This window comes from Lingula anatina, chromosome 10 (genome assembly GCF_051362555.1).
Source record: "Lingula anatina isolate TDL-2025a chromosome 10, LinAna3.0, whole genome shotgun sequence".
NCBI classification, from domain to species: Eukaryota; Metazoa; Brachiopoda; class Lingulata; order Lingulida; family Lingulidae; genus Lingula; species Lingula anatina.
Genome location: NC_141776.1, coordinates 133,651 through 150,958, shown reverse-complemented (window position 1 = coordinate 150,958; position 17,308 = coordinate 133,651). Strand labels below are relative to the sequence as shown.

Sequence of the window (17,308 nt, the reverse complement as noted above, 5' to 3'; positions counted from 1 at the left end):
ACATCCCACCAAGTATTGAATATGTAGGGCCTACAGCTGTACAGTTATATGTAGTACATACCACCAGTTTTATTTTTAATATCAAATGTGATCCTTAATTATTGTGGTATTTTTAAAGTACATTGTATTGAATACCGGAATGGTGGATTAAAAATGGTGGAGGGCGTCACCGCGCACGTATTCCCGCCAACCCCGTAACTTATGTGGCACCCCATGCTTTTTCTCCTTCTAATAATAATAATAAAGATCGGCCACAATTTTATAGGAAACAGACCGATGCTTCAGACAAGAAAAGGCTATAGACTCTTCAATATCCTCAGGACTACGCCGGATGCGCTAGGTGTGAATCATCTCAACCATGACAGCATATAAATGCACACAGACTGGTGTGGTGTTGAAAGTGTTTGCGATTCCAACCTCGATCTCGCTTTCCAAAAGTTTTGTTGCTTTTCAAGATGTAGGGCTTAATAAGAGAATAGGCGGATTACAAAGCTATAGACTAAGGTTATAAAAAACGTCCATGCAAAGATTTCTGAAGGTTGAGGATCGAGGAGCTGTAAGGTGGAAGCATTCATCACAATATCAAATGCTCGATAGGACTATATAATATACATGTAGGTTAAAATTTTGAATGGGGAAGTCAGCTGCATGCCAAGATAAATAATCCATTTTGCCAAAAGACAGTCTGCCCAGTTGCTGTACATGTTTGAAAATAACCTGTGCTCGTAATTTCAAGGACTTCAAAATAAAATACTTTGTCATTTTACACATTTGTCTGTTAACCAATGAGGGAACAGTGTTCGATTACAAAGACCGTAATAGGCAAGAAAATCCTTTTTTTCTGAGAAAATTCTCCACAAAAAGGCCTCGTTTCCATGCGAGTCATTATCAGCAGTGACATTAATCTTGTGTGAGAAGATGGGGGAATCTACAGCGTGTAGCGACCCAGTTGAATAGATGAATGGCATTGAAGTGAGGATTAATATTCAGGATATCGAGACCTTACATGGGGAGAGAATGGGATAACACATGAAAGACATCAGACTTATTTTCTATCAGATCCTTAAAGAGAATGACGCAGTACAGTAGACAGTGATTATGCTAACATCGCACTCCCCCCCCCCCCCCCCCCCCCCCCCCCCCCCCCCCCCCCGGGGTTGTACATGTACGCTGTCCCATTTGAAATAAAGTGCAGAGCATCTATCTTAATCCAGACAGTCCAGACGTTACATGACACTCCCGGGTCTCATTCAATACAGTCGATATCAAGGAGGAGACCACATGTTTACCTTGTTTTATATCCAGCGTTCATTCCCTGTTTGAATGAGTTCATTGGCCAGAACTAATTAAGTCTCCGACATGTACATGTACCAGTGAGACGAGGAAGATGACACATTAGGGACATGACACTCTTGTAGACAGTTTCATTTTTACTTTGAGAGAGAGAGAGATCCACAAGATAAAGACCTACAGTAGCAAACCCCAGTGAGATTCATGTGTCAACAGCCATATATGTTTTCAGCAAATAATAATAATAATAATAATAAAAACAACAACAACAATAATAATAATCATTATAGTTCTTATTACTATTATTATACTGGTATATGTACCGGTAGATTTCAAGTCCAAGTCCATTGATATTTACTTGTTTATCAGCAACATTATGTCTTCTGCTCAATGAACCCGGCCCTTTTTTTTTCTTCCCAAATTCTGACAGTGTACAAAGATGATTCACAGTAATCAAACACGATACAGATATTGCCTTGGGCAGAATGGTTCTCCTGATATTGCATGTGTATTAGTTCGTCTTTAGATAAAACTCTTGTTTCATATCTCTCTTGTGCAAAACGCTTACATGTTTGTACCTTAAAACTTAGGGGCATGTTTCATTCAATAAAGGCCTCATAAAACATTCTTGACATAATACATGTACAAATAACGAATTTTTCTGGTTCCATCCGGGACATCATTCTATCGTACTCCATACTAAACCAAAACCTATATGTACACTTAATTATTTCTGATTTTTTTTCCTACTTAAGCCAAGTGCACTGTGTCCTGCATTGTCCACGGTTTAACGTGTAGAAATGCACTGTTTTTTGAGAATTTTTTTTAAATATGAAATCTTACGCTGAGATATTTTTCATCGGTCATCAAAAAGGAAAGAGGGTCGTATTATGGCGCACATGATGCCTCAATCCGTAACTTGAAACACCAACATAACACGAGGGGACCCGGAGATTCTCTACAACACGCCCCTCACTGGTCAGCAGAAAGGGAAAGGGGACCAAACGATGCGTACAGATAGCCCTAGATCCGTCTCTTGAAATTCAAACTACACGAGGGGGTAATATACAACATGTAGCTCGCAGTAAGGCTTAAGATAAATGTTTGTTGATCGATTCCACATAGACACAGGCGCTGGGAAGGGGGTATTGATTGTGCGGCTTTTAATAAGGACTTGACGTCATTGCCCAGGGGGCATTGCGAACCGCTTTTATCTCAGTTCAAGAAGGGATCGAAGAAATTGGCCTTTCTTTAGTTTGGGGAGAAACTAAGGTCTCACTTTGGGTGGAGAAAGCAGTAAAAAATATTCTGTCTGAATGTGACAACTGTCGCCCCTTTTACCCGTATAATGATCTACCTCACTGGGTAATTCTGCATGACTTCCACTGGTGATTTCCTGCTTAGAAAAGAGCTATAACAAAGCGACGTCATCTCGAGCGAGCTCATCTCAGACCCGTTGTTATCCAACCGGAATATTTGTCATTTTGTAATATTTCGTTTTTGTTTTTATTTTGAAAATAAATTTTTGTTATCTTGTTTCAATAAAATTACAAATAAAAACATATCCTTCGTGCATGCCTAATTGTAAGATCCATCCGATGAAAATCCCTTATTTCTAGACCACATTTTCTCCTTTTTTTCTACTTTATTTTCAGTTTAACGAAGCAAGTTATTTTTCATGCTCTTATTGGCAAACACACAGAATTTAGTCAGTTATGGACAAATTTGTAATATATCACAAAATAAACGACATTACAATATATATATATATATACACATATATTCAACAACTTGCCCACAGGTTCAACTGTAGAATGATATTTATTGCAATTACTACGGTGTTACATGAAAATAGCAACTATGTAATTTTGCAGTCTAATTAGTGTTGTTCCATGCATACGAGGATGTCTACGTGGAATACCCGGCAGTCAAAATTATAACTTGAATCTCTCTCAAATTACATTATCGTTTTTAACAGCAGCTATTCTGTTCTCTCCAAATTGCACTTGCCTCTGTCGGTAAACGGCTATTTATTAAAGCTCAAATTGAATCTAGTCTCTACGTCTCAAGAGATACAATGTATTTAGTTAAAGGCCGCTGGCTTGCACAGCCATTGATCTTATTAAGAACCTAAATCTTCCTGTTAAATTCCTTGAATGCCGTTAGTAGCACTGCGCTTATTTAGTACGATGTGGCAGTGAATGTAATTTGTCTTAACTAACAGTGCATTTACAACTGCGGTGAGGATTATGAAATTAAGTACAATTTCGTTGCATACAGTGACTGCCTTGTTTTATGTCTTGTCAATTCACTAGGATATCCCAGGCAAGCTGCGAATGTCGGAAAATGGGTCGATCAAATCGATTACAGTTCCAATTATGCCTCGCCGGCAGAATCCAGCGCTTGTTGGGCTTGTACAGAGATTAGCAGCGCCGCGTAAAGGAGTCGTTAATTACCGAGCTAAGGTATGGATTAAGGCGGACACCAGTGGGGTCGATAGCCCGACTTTCTTTGGTGACAAAATATTCCGGTGCGACATCCGAGAGCACTTGAGCTGAGCGTTTCCTTTTTATTTTGCGTCTTGGAAGTCCTCGTCGTGTTGAGAGACATTCCACCAAGGGAGCGTCAAGGGGAGCACGTTACACACGTGGACGGGTTGCTGAAGACTCCTGACCAGCTACTAAGTGTGCTATACAGAGAAGTGTCAATCACTTCAGTATAGCTTAGGGTGACATGTAACACACTTAAGGGTGCGCAGACAGTTAAAGCAGCAGATATCAGACATTAAGTCAATCTACAAACAGAAGTAAAAGAAAAGAGGACAACAACTGCAAGATTTGGGAGTTTAACACACAGGTGCATAATAATACGCAAAAGGGTATGCACCATAAAAGGTGGGTATATTTGCACTATTACCTTGCCTTTTTATATAACAATGTCTTTCTGTGTATGTGTGTATATTGCGTGTGCATTTCTTTAGAAATCATGATTGCAAAGTGTGATTTAGCCAGTGCATCAGCAGAATCTATTAATTACAATCTGACACTTGTGCAGTTGCAGGATCTTATCCAAATTCTGTCCGTGTTCTGCTGAGTGTTTGAGCAAGCATCCCAAGCCGGCGGCAGACAGCGCGCGCAGACATGTATCTAGGGTCTTAACTGTAAGGTTGTTCCACACGCGGTCTAGTGTATGCCTTCCTAACAAATACAGACCAAGTTAGTTTACTTAACTCAAAGCTACTGCTCGCACGTGCGCTCGCTCCCACGCATACCCACACGAGGTAACAGGCTCTGCACACATGCTTTAATTTGCGTTGCGAGGTTAAAGTGGTGTTCGTAATTTGGTGAGAATACCGGTTCACGAATTCAGTGCCCTTGCCCTGTATAACTTTTCTGCATACATTGCTTTCGTTGGAAATTGTTATCTTTCTTTTAATTTAAAGCAATTGCTGTAACGATCCTAAATTTAGTATTGGGTTTTGAAAAGTCCATGGATTGGCTTTGCAATTTAAGATGGCATAAGACAGAATTGGTGAACTTTCATGTTGTTCTCGGTCAATACGAGATAAGATTTTGCCTAAAAAAATCTCACTGGTTATCAAACGTTTATTGAAAAGGCAAGTTCAATGTTCATTTGAAATCAATCAACCGCTGTATGTGGAGGTTCCAGACTATGAGCTTTTTTTTTTTTTTTTTTTTTTTTTTTTTTTTTTTTTTTTTTTTTGCAAATTACAGAACCAAAATTCAAACCACCAGGAATCGTTTGGAAACCTGCATTATTTAAGGTTCGCCAGTTATAACAGCAATATAAAGAGACAAATACAGCAGATAAAGAAAGCGACTGCTAATGAAATAAGCACAAACTGCAAAGTTTAGCTAACCCACGTGCCATAATGCTGACGGGTGCACATGTTAGGCGTCCCTGCTTTAGAAACCAGCCAAGAAACCAGCCAGCACTTCAGTGAGGGAAAAGCCATTCGTGAAGCCATTCCCGTCAAGACAGAGGTCTGAAACATCTGTGTGATAAGACGAGAATTTAAACGTCAAAACCTGCATTTTTAATTCACATCTATTTTAGAACAACGCGTGTCACAAATACAGTATACATGCATATTTTCTCAATGGCGTGCCAGTCGACAGTTAAGAAGCAATAGGAATAGTGACGTGAGGTTTTAGACACAAAAACATAATGCGAACAATGAATAGTTTATAATAATAATAATAATAATAATAATAATAATAATAATAATAATAATAATAATAATAATGTGATGAGAGAAATGCTACACAGCGGAGTTAAAAATATGATTTAAAAAAAGTGTCTCATTCTGAAATTGAAAGAAAATGGTTAATACAAAACTTGAAAAACAAAAAGATAAGTTGTAAATCTTAGAATTTGGAAAGTTATTTGTCCCCAGTTAAAGTTAAACGTGCAGTTTTACGGCTTTATATTAAACAAACATTAAATCATTTGGTCAATTGGACCGAGTTACATGTGCGTGGACAAGAGAAAAAAAATTGAAAACTGATCAAAAACGTCTTTTGAAGTTGTTCTTCTTTGTGAGACCAACCTCACGCTGACTATTAAATATTTAACGTTGCCGTATCCTATAACGCGGTCATTTGTATAACGCCGTTTCTTAACTGGTCATTACAAAGTGTTAATATTTATTGATTGTGTATGGGTCAATCGGGTCTGCTTTCTAACATGTTCTAGACTGCCAGTCTGGGAGTGCGGCCCCCACCTGGACATACGAACACCAGGTGAAACGCACGAACTTCACGCTTCGAAGAATTCAATAAATTTGATAAACAACACCGACTTTTGGCGCGGATATGACCCCAAGCACGGGGTAGATCTAGCGTGTGTGTTGGGAGTGGGGGTAGGGGTAGTAGGTGGGTGTGGGGGGATAGGGGTAGGAAGTGGGTGTGGGGGTAGGGGTAGTAGGTGGGTGTGTGGGTAGGGGTAGTAGGTGGGTGTGGGGGTAGGGGTAGTAGGTGGGTGTGGGGGTGGGGGTAGTAGGTGGGTGTGGGGGTAGGGGTAGTAGGTGGGTGTGGGGGTAGGGGTAGTAGGTGGGTGTGGGGGTAGGGGTAGTAGGTGGGAGTGGGGGTAGGGGTAGTAGGTGGGAGTGGGGGTGGGGGTAGTAGGTGGGTGTGGGTAGGGGTAGTAGGTGGGTGTGGGGGTAGGGGTAGTAGGTGGGTGTGGGGGTAGGGGTAGTAGGTGGGTGTGTGGGTAGGGGTAGTAGGTGGGTGTGGGGGTAGGGGTAGTAGGTGGGTGTGTGGGTAGGGGTAGTAGGTGGGTGTGGGGGTAGGGGTAGTAGGTGGGTGTGGGGGGTAGGGGTAGTAGGTGGGTGTGGGGGTGGGGGTAGTAGGTGGGAGTGGGGGTGGGGGTAGTAGGTGGGAGTGGGGGTGGGGGTAGTAGGTGGGTGTGGGTAGGGGTAGGTGGGCATTGGGGTGGGGGGTGGATGATACAGTGGTTGGCTCTAAGTTCTTTAAAGCATTTACGTGAACATGATGTGTTTAACTGTCAGATGTTATTTCTATAGTCCTGCCCTCCTCTTCCAATAGCACGGGTATTGCTATGCCTTTACTATTGGGATATAAACATATTTTCTAAATGAGGTATAATATCACCACACAAAGTAGCACGCGTGAACAAACACGGGCGTGCGCTCGTACGAAAGCGGATCTGGGAGCAAGATTACAGAAAACAGGTATTAAATTAGGCACGCATGCACACATATACACACTAGCGCAAACCTTAACGCATACGGGTAATAAAAATAGATAACAAATCAACTGCGTCCCTCTCCTTCCCACCTCTTCATACTTCGTATTAATAAATGAACTCATTATGTCTGACAACAGTTTTAGAAAATAAAATCGAAAATAAACGCAAATCATAATTATAGGAGTGGGCTTTTATTAATTATTCCTATATCTACACACTCCGCTAGCCAAATACTTTGTAGCCTGTACCCAACCGTACACTATAACCTAGAGAGCCAAAGTCCTGATAGATCATTTCAAGTAATTCGGTTCAAAATTAACCCAGTTTTAAATATTTGACCATGTTCACAACATAAAAATTTGGAGGTGGGGTGGGTGCAAGCGAGGAGCCACACCTTATAGAAATGTATGGTCAGTTGGCAGGGTACCCGGACGCACCAATCAACACGTTCGAGCCAACCTCTACGAACTCACGGCATCCCGGACCCGATCAATGCCAGCCTTCACAGATCAAACCCCATATAAAACTGCCGTGACAGTTCTCAAATGTAGATTGCCAGCTACACTCTACTAATATGTCAAACCGCAGGTCCGGGGGGACGACTTGAAGATATATTGGGGACTCGTGCTAGGCCTCAAATTACGCTAGCGCTGACTAACGTTCAAAATTATTGGTGTAATCCAAGATTGCTATTGAATTTCCACTCCCTGGGGCATTAGTCTAAGATTTAGGGACCTTCACTGCGGATAACCAATAACGAACATTCTTTACACAGGGCCTCGGTTTTTGGTTTGTGTTTTAAAATGTTATAAATGGATAAGGATGTGTCTGTGAGGTGAATGACTTTGTTGTACAGAAGGATAATGTGTCTCATCTTGTGTTAGGACTTATGTACAGAACACAGGTTGGCATCAAGCTAGACAAGCACTGGTGTAATCTTTAACTGTGTCCCGTTTCATAAAAGATCTTTATCTTAAAATTGGCTTAAATTTGAGATGTTTTTGACTCATTTGCAGCAGAACAGTTTTAAAATGAGATATCCCGTCCGTGGTATAACACACAACACACTGCTAAGTTTCAGAACAATGTTTAGTTTATTGAAGTGTACTATCACGGGTTTATCTGAAGATGAAAAAGGTCAAATTATGGTGTAAGAGTTAAGGAACAAATCCGAAGTAAAGTTCTTCTCTGAAACCGGAGACCATTTGTCGGTGTTAGCTGTGGGTCGCATGCCAGAAAGTACCGCCTGGAATGGGAGTGTTTTATTGGAGTTTGTTGTAAGCTGGCATCACCTTCGGTACCATCGAAGAGTAAGCTCACTACTAAAATTGTGAAACCTTTTGTTTTCTTTCGAGATATATTATTTCGGTCGTTAGGCTACTATAGGATCGACAAAAACATTTTACAACTGGTACAGATAAGCAGCATGAGATCTTTCCAAAAACGAAAGCAAACGCACAAGCCATAGGTAATGTGCCCTTCTAAATCTAAATGTTAAAAAACTAAGATATTGACTTATCCCCTTCCTTGCTATATATGTGTAGTACATTGTCCAATTTTTATTTTTAATTTTTTTGTATCGGTATATCTGTCAAATAACAGGTGCCCCATGTCATTTGGCCACGTTCATGCGTTCCCCATAAATAAAACACTTAAATAAAACAGGTGCTCGGGAGCCAATACTATTTATTTTACTCTTGCAAAATGGTTCTTTCTTTAATAACATTGTGTCTCGAGCATATAAGACCTAATATACAAATAGGGCTATACATCTTGCAAACTCTTCCCTTGCCCGTAAAGTATGCTGATTATATTTTTACTGTTTCTGTTAATCGAAGGGGAAGCCATGCGGCAAGAATATTCCAATAGTAACTGCCTGAAAGCGGACTCCATCCAAATCCCTAAAGTCAACAACTTTAAGATCATATGAATGCACTCTGACAACTCTTCTTAAGTCTTGGGATAACGCTGTGTTTCAAAACCGTTGCATTACGACTATTAAGCCATATACAATTGGTTTTGCAAATATTGAATATTATACATAAAAAGCATGTCGAATTATCTAAAGACAATTTTATGGCAAGTCTAGGGCAGTGCACATTTTCATTCACCGGTGCCTCTGAGAAAACTGTGTAAACAGTAAATATTAAAATAAATGAACATTTTCATTGTCAAGCATTTTTATAAAAATGGGTACCTCATATTTTTGGCGGTGAACACTGATTGTTATCGAAACTTGTCATAAGCTTTCGACAAGTGGGTCCCCAAGATTGGCGCCAGAAGTATCAATTTTTGTATCAGGTCTTCTCTAGAGTGTTTCCACCCCTTGTAACGGTCTACAAACTTAGCGGCGAGCCATCAGGCATGATGCACAGCAAATGAAGCCCGGATATTTCCCGGAATTCAAGAAATTCCAGGGCTCTGCTGCAACTTGAGATACAGAAATGCCTGGTTTGATTTTATCCTTGTTTCTTATCTATGAATACAAGATTGACCAAATGTTTGCGTCTGCTAGATCTTATACCCTTCCCTCCCCTTACATCTGTGTGCAAGAAAGAGATGGGCGTTTGATAAATGTGAAACACAAGATACTGACATGCCTTTCTTTTATACAATCAGTAATTAAAAATTGAGCAAGCGATGGTCAATTGTCAGCATGTGCCACTATTCCGGCTGTGGGCCTTGGGATAGGTTGTCCCATTGCATGGTGTCCCGTTGTGGAATATCCCATTTTGGGTTGATATATCTCGTTTTGTCCATTGTAGTTTATCTTAAGATGGGTTAACACATTATGAGGGATCTTCTCGTAGATTGTCCCATTGTAGATTGTCCTATCCCGGGTTGTCACTTTATCGTGGGTTGTCCCATTGCTCTATAGCCTTTCATAGGTCATCCATCGTATAGTCGTGCTGTAGGTCGTCCACAATGGGTTATTCTATAGCATGTAATGCACACTTCACTTGTCCAATACTTCTACTATCCAGCGTATTTCGTGGCACTTCTATTGTTTCACTTGAGAATGGCAAGGTGTTTCACAGCTGGTGAGTGCAGGCATACAATTATAATTGAGGCTGTATCCCTCAATGTTATCTAACATTTCTTTGTATCCATTTAATTCAACGTTTCCATTAAAGTGATTATATCAGCAAGCATCGCCTTGAGGTGAAAGAACTGCGAAATGTGTACTACAGACTTTAGCATGGCTCCCCTTAACAAATATGTTTATATCACATAATACCTCTTAACAAATATGTTTATATCACATAATAACCCTTAACAAATATGTTTATACCCCTTAATACCCCTTAACAAATATGTTTATACCCCATAATACCCCTTAACAAATATGGTCATACCCCATAATACCCCTTAACAAATATGTTTATACCCCATAATACTGTATATGCTATACATACATTATTATGTCAGGGACACGTTATGTATTAAGTGTGAAAGAGAAATATCAGTGTCTCAAAAGAAAATTTCAAGATGGGTGAATGTTTTTCATAGTTTCAAACGTTTTATCTTGTGCAGTATGGAACGGGAAAGACTTTAGATTATACATATTTATTGATTGAAAAATACAAGATTTTAATCTTGGTAATCTAGGTATTAAATTACTTATATTTGAATGCATTATCCAGTGAACGCAGAGCGCTACTACATGTATATTATATTTCTTTACTTGATCCTTGCTCCTGCAACAAACTCCTGTAGCTGCTATTGCATTTCAAACATACCAAATGCAGAAGATCGGTAAGGCAGCGGTCAAAGAATAAGAATTACCATCTTTAGACAAATTGTATCAATTAAGATGAATTATCAATCATCTTCGTATTTTAAACAAGGGTAGTGATTACCTGGCTTTCCTGGCGGGAAGAATATTGGACTGTTATAATTGACTGGTAATTAAGATCATTATTGACTGCACAGATTCATAATTATCACACTTTCAGTGTAAAACCGCTTCACACTTTCAGTGTAGAACCGCGGGGGACATCTAGAGGCTATAATTATTGATCATATACACTATATGGAAGGTGGTACTGGCATTGTGGACCCATAACTAGCACTATATATGTAATTAGTAATTACTCAATTATTGTCATAACACGCGGTTTGCATGTTGAGAGTAATCTGTGGGTTGTTTTGGGATTTATATTAGCATTTCATTGAATCTTGGAAGGTAAGTTCTTGTATAATATGCTATTCTAATTCTTTAATTTCACAATGTTTCTCATACAGTCGCAACAAAAAATTGAAGAATTGTAATAGAAAGCAAATATCCTTATGAATTGTTTTGATCAAAAATACAGAAAAAGACACGTTATAAGTATTGCTGTTGTACAGATTCTTTACATATAATGGGCTACTTTGGTGTAGGAGGGGGCAAAACTCATTTATTTATTATCATATATGGTATTATAAGCTAAAAGGTATTAGCTTAAGATGTTGTTTAATTCCAAACATCGAATTGATAATAAAAACATCATCTCGTCCCGAAGTGTCCGCGGAGATGATGAGACTTGTGCATTTGTTTGAGCTGTGGAATATGAAAACAGAACAAAATCATTACAAAGCCAAGACATACACCACAATATCTTCGAACAAGCCCATAAGCTATACTTTTATCAATTGTGGGAGGGAATAATTGTTTACCATGTATTTACAGTGCCAATTTCGATGGTTCTGATGCTAACTACTCAACAAATGGTTTCAAAGGTTATAATTGATAAAGTCGAAGAACCGTCTGATTAAATGCAGAAACCGTATTGGAATTTTTCCAGAATCTATGGTTTGGGGATGTAGATTGCTGATCGTCTGTTTTTCTCTGGTTAATTTCGTTTTCCCCGACTTAAATGATTAGTTCACAATGTGGAACATTCACTAGATTACTAGTGCATTCCAAAATGTTGGGCTTTAGTACTGACGGCTCGATGCTAGTCATAATTTTTGTTACCCAAAGAAACGAAGCAATATATGTTTTTCATGTATATAAAATGGAATAGTTAATTCTATATCGCAGTATAATAGGTTGTATTCTGTATTATGTAGGCCGGGCACTAACGTGGATTCCAAGATGAGAAAATTGGCACCAATCTATGGAGAAAAACTTTGTCAGCTTTCAGGAAAAAACAAACCAGACATCAAACTGTTCTACTACAGTCACACACATGAAAGCACGTGTATACACACACACACACACACACACACACACACACATTACAAATGCACAGCATCACGTTGCAGTACATGGTATGTATTTACCTGAACACGCACGGAGAATGTACTGCCCTTACACAGACACAAGGAACTAACGCAAGAGCCTCAGTCTGTTTATTTTACATTATATTTTACAGTATACAAGGACCTTTGAATCGATCCGTACTTGCATGTGAAATAGACAATACTCACATGTGTATATTCTTTTTTATATATTAAAGACAAAATGGAGAAAGGCATTCTTATGGCAGCATGCAGTGGCATCAAGGTACCATCAAAATATTGTTATTTGAACCGCATGCCTGTCAAACGTATCGCTGGGAGTGCGACATTTTAGTTACAAATTCTGTGTGTCTCAAAATCCAAATTAATGAATAATATATTGAATCTTTGACATTTCGTCAAGAAAACCTGTAAAAAACTTGCCATGTCAGTAATTGTACAGGATATATCAGGTACAGTCAATGTATAAATAGTTTGGTAAGACACATAAAACTCAATGAAACAAGGAATTCTAGGCAGCAATTTCCAGTTAGAATTGTCCTTTTTAACCCGGCCGAGTCTCTACCCCTCATTGCCAAGGGTCAGATGTCAGTGACAATTAGCAAAATCAACATAATTAACGTCCTTTCTTTATAAAACACATTGCGCAACATATGCCGCAGTCCAATAAACAAAATAACAGAGTATCCATGTTCGTGGCCACTGAAATCGGTTTTGTTTCTTCAGTTTGGATTATCAATGAAACCTATTCAAAACTTTGCCCAGTGCACTTGGAATAGGAGCTTTACCTCTAAAACCTCCCTAAATTAAAATTTAGACAATATTTATAGAATACACATGAAGTAGCTTACTTAATAGAGTAGCCATTGGTCTGAAATGTTTGTGTTTTTATAAAACCGAAGCAGCATTGACTTTGATTTGACTGTTACTGATTTATGTACATAGCTTCTACATGTACTGTACGTACACTGACATCTTTGTCTCACTTTCCACAAAATTTCGTCCTAAATTATTTCGTAACACAGGGTATCAGAGTATATGTTTGATCTTGTAACGCCTGGGTTAAGAGGAGGATGTTATCAAAAAGTTTTATATGTTTATTTGATGTCATTTTGTCGCCTAATGATTTCAGGTCGTCGTCGTATCAATTGTCACAGTAGTGTCACCTTCGACTTGAAGGTTACATCATCGTTTTTGCATAAGTTTGCTAAAAGGATAACCGTTGATGTTAATGTTGTGTATATGAGTTATATCATTGTGTTTGCCTAAGTTTACCAAATGGATAACCAACGTTAACGCCGTGCCCCTGGTATGGACATCTATACAGTGCAGGTTGTTTTCTGGACCCTTGCTTCTTAAGATAACGTAAATCAATGCCGAAAACCACTGAACGCTTCCAGGTCGTCCCCTGTCAAAAGATTCTGGCTGTACACAGCGGTTATAAATTAATTATTTGTTTCTTCAGGCGATATCAAGTGGCAATAGGAATTTTCGGCTTCAGTCCACATTGTATCGACAATTGAACCCGATATTGGTGGCTGTTTTCTGGATTCTCTGTCTCTTGTTCTTGCGGCGCACGAACATGTTGTTGTTATTGTTCCTATTATGGTTGTTTGCACTTTGTATTGTTCTGTATTTAAACGCATTAGCTAGTACATGATAAACGGTGGAAACATATTTGTTATTCTTGGGGCGACTCAGTATGGTTGTGAAGCTCTTTGCCATCGCTTCGGTGATTCTAGTAACGATTTCTAGCAAGTGCCACCTTGCACTGTAAGAAGTATGTGATGGAATTTAGACTATTTCTGTAACTTGCTGTGAGTTGGATGAAAATTAAAATATGTCATATCTTTAACTTTTCTGTGCCTGTTGTCTCTCATTGAGGTAGTTTCTTAATGCTGCAAGCGTGTGCAACCTGCAGTTTGTATCACACATACAAAATATTTGCCAAAAAATCCTTAAATTTGAGCCCATAAATATGGCCTACTTCAGCGCAAGATAGCTCCATATAGAACATTTTAGTCCACTCCAACAAAATAACTGTTAAAGTGATGCATAAGTCATGGCTTTTTTGTTGTTACTATAGAAACAGATACAATATTTCATCTTATAGGACCACTACTTACTATCTTGCGTCAAAGTTAACAAAAATGTTGGGCTGGAAGCTAAGACCAGTTGCCTGGCTAAATATCATTTCCAAAAGAGGCCCCTGTGCAGTTTGCTGTGTGATCGGCACATGACAATCTCACAATTTATTGCGCTCACCCAGCTAACATATTCTCCTTACAGCGTAAACCGTTCCCAATGTGTTGTGCTAACGTGATTGATTGCATTACCCTGCCTGATTAATTGGCTGCAGACCACGAAGCGCACTTGTTTTACAAAATTACCCAAACCCGTTACAAGACGCCCACTGCGTTGTTAGAAAAATGACGTTTGTGGTAAGAAGAACTTTAATATTGCCAATACTATTGATTTTCTCGGCTCTTGGGTGTCGGTAAGTGACACACGGGTTAAGTAATCCTGCTTGTTGAACAATTCTTGTGTTAGCTAGAAACAAATACTTTGATAAATGAATTAAGGAACTGGCGTTACGCTCCTGCATGTTACGTAACGAGTGACGTAGGTGTTCATTGTACACGTCACGAATGGCTTTTCACTCTGGAGATTTTGGAGAAGTGTCCAGAGCTTAAAGAAAACGGTGCCTGCTCCATTTTTTACAACAAAGCGGGGACGGACAAAGCTGGTCATTTACATATTTCATATTTCTAACAAAGTATGCAACAACAGCTAAAATTACGACAAATATATAAATTATTCTTATGCAAAGAAATTGTGGTACGTTATTTAGAATGCGTGACATTTTGTTGAGAATTGAAAGGAGTTTAAAAATAACTGGAATGTCTACTTGCACATGAAGTCTCCCACAGCTTGTTAGGACAATCTCCACTGGTTGATTTCCTCGGTTATTAACCTCTCTAAACATCAAACAACCACATAGTTTATGCCGTTCTGGGTTTCACCGTACCGGTGTGGCATCAATGGTAGTGCTAGGAATGAAGTCGGGGACTCATATGATTAGTACAGGTTAAGGTTAGACCAAGTATTAGGGTTAGTATATGGGACGAATGTCACTAATGGGGAACGGACTACGGTTTTTAGCGGACTACCATTCCTGTCACATCGGACAAAATACAAGACCAAACGTGTAATGAAAACACACCGTTGAAGAAGGCTGCGGCCCCTGGGAAAGTATTCTGAGCCTATCATCTGATGTTGACACGAAGTCATGAATTATAAACTAAGCAAATATCTCAACACAGATTTCCTGGTACAATTCCAGCATATATGAGTAAGAGCAGGGCTGGCCATAGTCACATATAGAAAACCTTCTAGCAAAGGAAATCAATGGCGACCACCTGACTTCCTCACAGTGTCAATGTTGCCAGAGTCACGGTTTTCTTCAGAACGAGGAGAACTTCTGTTTGTCGTGTTATTTATAAAGGCATAAAACCTGGAGGCAAACGTGATCAATTGCCAAATATGCGTAGAAGGAAAACATTTGCTCAGAGTTGGTAAACCTGCAATAGCTACACGTAGACCTAAAATCGGGACTTTGTTTGTTTTCAAGCTGATTGTCCATATTTCAAGTAATTTTAAGCCAAAGTTCGTACTATCATAAACCTATAGACAGGTGCGCAAACTAAGTCTTGCAAGCTCTTCAACATGCTGTACAAGCTCAATTGATTCTGCGAGTTTGGCACATTTTTATGTCAAAAGTGAGACAGCAAACCAACATTTTTCAAGGTACACGCATTGTACATTTAAAATACACAATGAACTTAGACATTTTGTGGAAGAGTGGCCATCTTTTGACGTAAGATTGTTTGTCATGCCTCTTTACAAGAGCTGGAGGCGGGCATTGCCGTTTGATTTTATAACGCTTACTTATTATGATACAATAATAAATTACCAAATGTGAAATGAATTACCTAGGTACCAAATGTGCCAATGTACCAAAATGCCTACATCATGTAAAACCCGATTAAATGACTATCTGAACATATCATTAAGCCCAAATCAAAGCGCATCACGGAATATATATATCGCATCTCATTATTATTAAATCTGCTTTCGATTTAACCTGCTGTATGCCTTTCTAAACATAGCATTATACTCAAATCAAAACACTGCACGGTGTGTCATTGTCAACGTGTTGACCAGCTAACCTCGCCAAGCCCCAGGTCACTGCCGGGCTGTGCAAGGAACACGGGTTGATTTTTAGAGATGTTTATGAATGTTTTGATGTAATATTTTGAAAATTGACTGAATCTGTCTCCGTTCACCCCCTGCTAAGAGAGGTTCTTGACAACCCGGTACAGGCGGTGTTAAATCAATAAAAATCTTACCATTAGTAGGATCGTTTTTAAGTTGCAGCTGTGCCTTTAGTATAGGAGAAAATTATAAGTCATAAGTCTACACCAGGTAAGAAATAACGCCGTTTTTGTATGAAAATTAACTAAGAATATTTAAATGCACTTTTATTAGTAGGACTGTGGAAGGTTTTCTCTTTTTTAAAAAGCTTTTGTAGACCTAATTATTTCATAAGTTTCCCCATTTTATTCGAAAACATTTTGAGTGGCATTCCGTACCCAGCTACCAAAGGGCTGCGAAGACTGGGTGTCCGGACACTCCATATTGATGAGGGGGAGGGTGCCAGGAGCTAAGTCCATTACACAGCCTCTTCTTGTTACCCAAATATTCTCTCCTCTGACCAACAATTGGAATAATACATGTTTATACACAGAGGGAACTCTTCAACAACACCAAAGCTGGATATGTTCGATTTGATTTAACCTCTTGCAACGAAAAAAAACGCCGATATTTTATATTTTTTCATTTTTTAAAATCAGCAGAAAGATGCATCATCGAATAATTAGAGGCAGGAAAAATTCATTTTTCGTATCTGGATGTTACTAAAGGATTACAATATCCTGAAGTCAATCTAGTGAAGATACAGGTGGAACTAGTTTCTTATAATATATTTACCACCCTGTCCTCA

At 39.0% G+C, this 17,308-nt stretch overlaps 1 protein-coding gene across 1 annotated transcript in view; it reads left to right on the top strand.

The window, feature by feature from the left end:
- Positions 1 to 3,801: 3,801 nt before the first annotated feature.
- Positions 3,802 to 17,308, top strand: part of LOC106172662 (acetylcholinesterase) — a 70,324-nt gene continuing 56,817 nt past the window's right edge. Inside the window, exon 1 of the mRNA XM_013553464.2 lies at positions 3,802 to 4,184. The gene's annotated coding sequence lies outside the window, so the exon portion shown is untranslated. The remainder of the gene's footprint in view (positions 4,185 to 17,308) is intronic.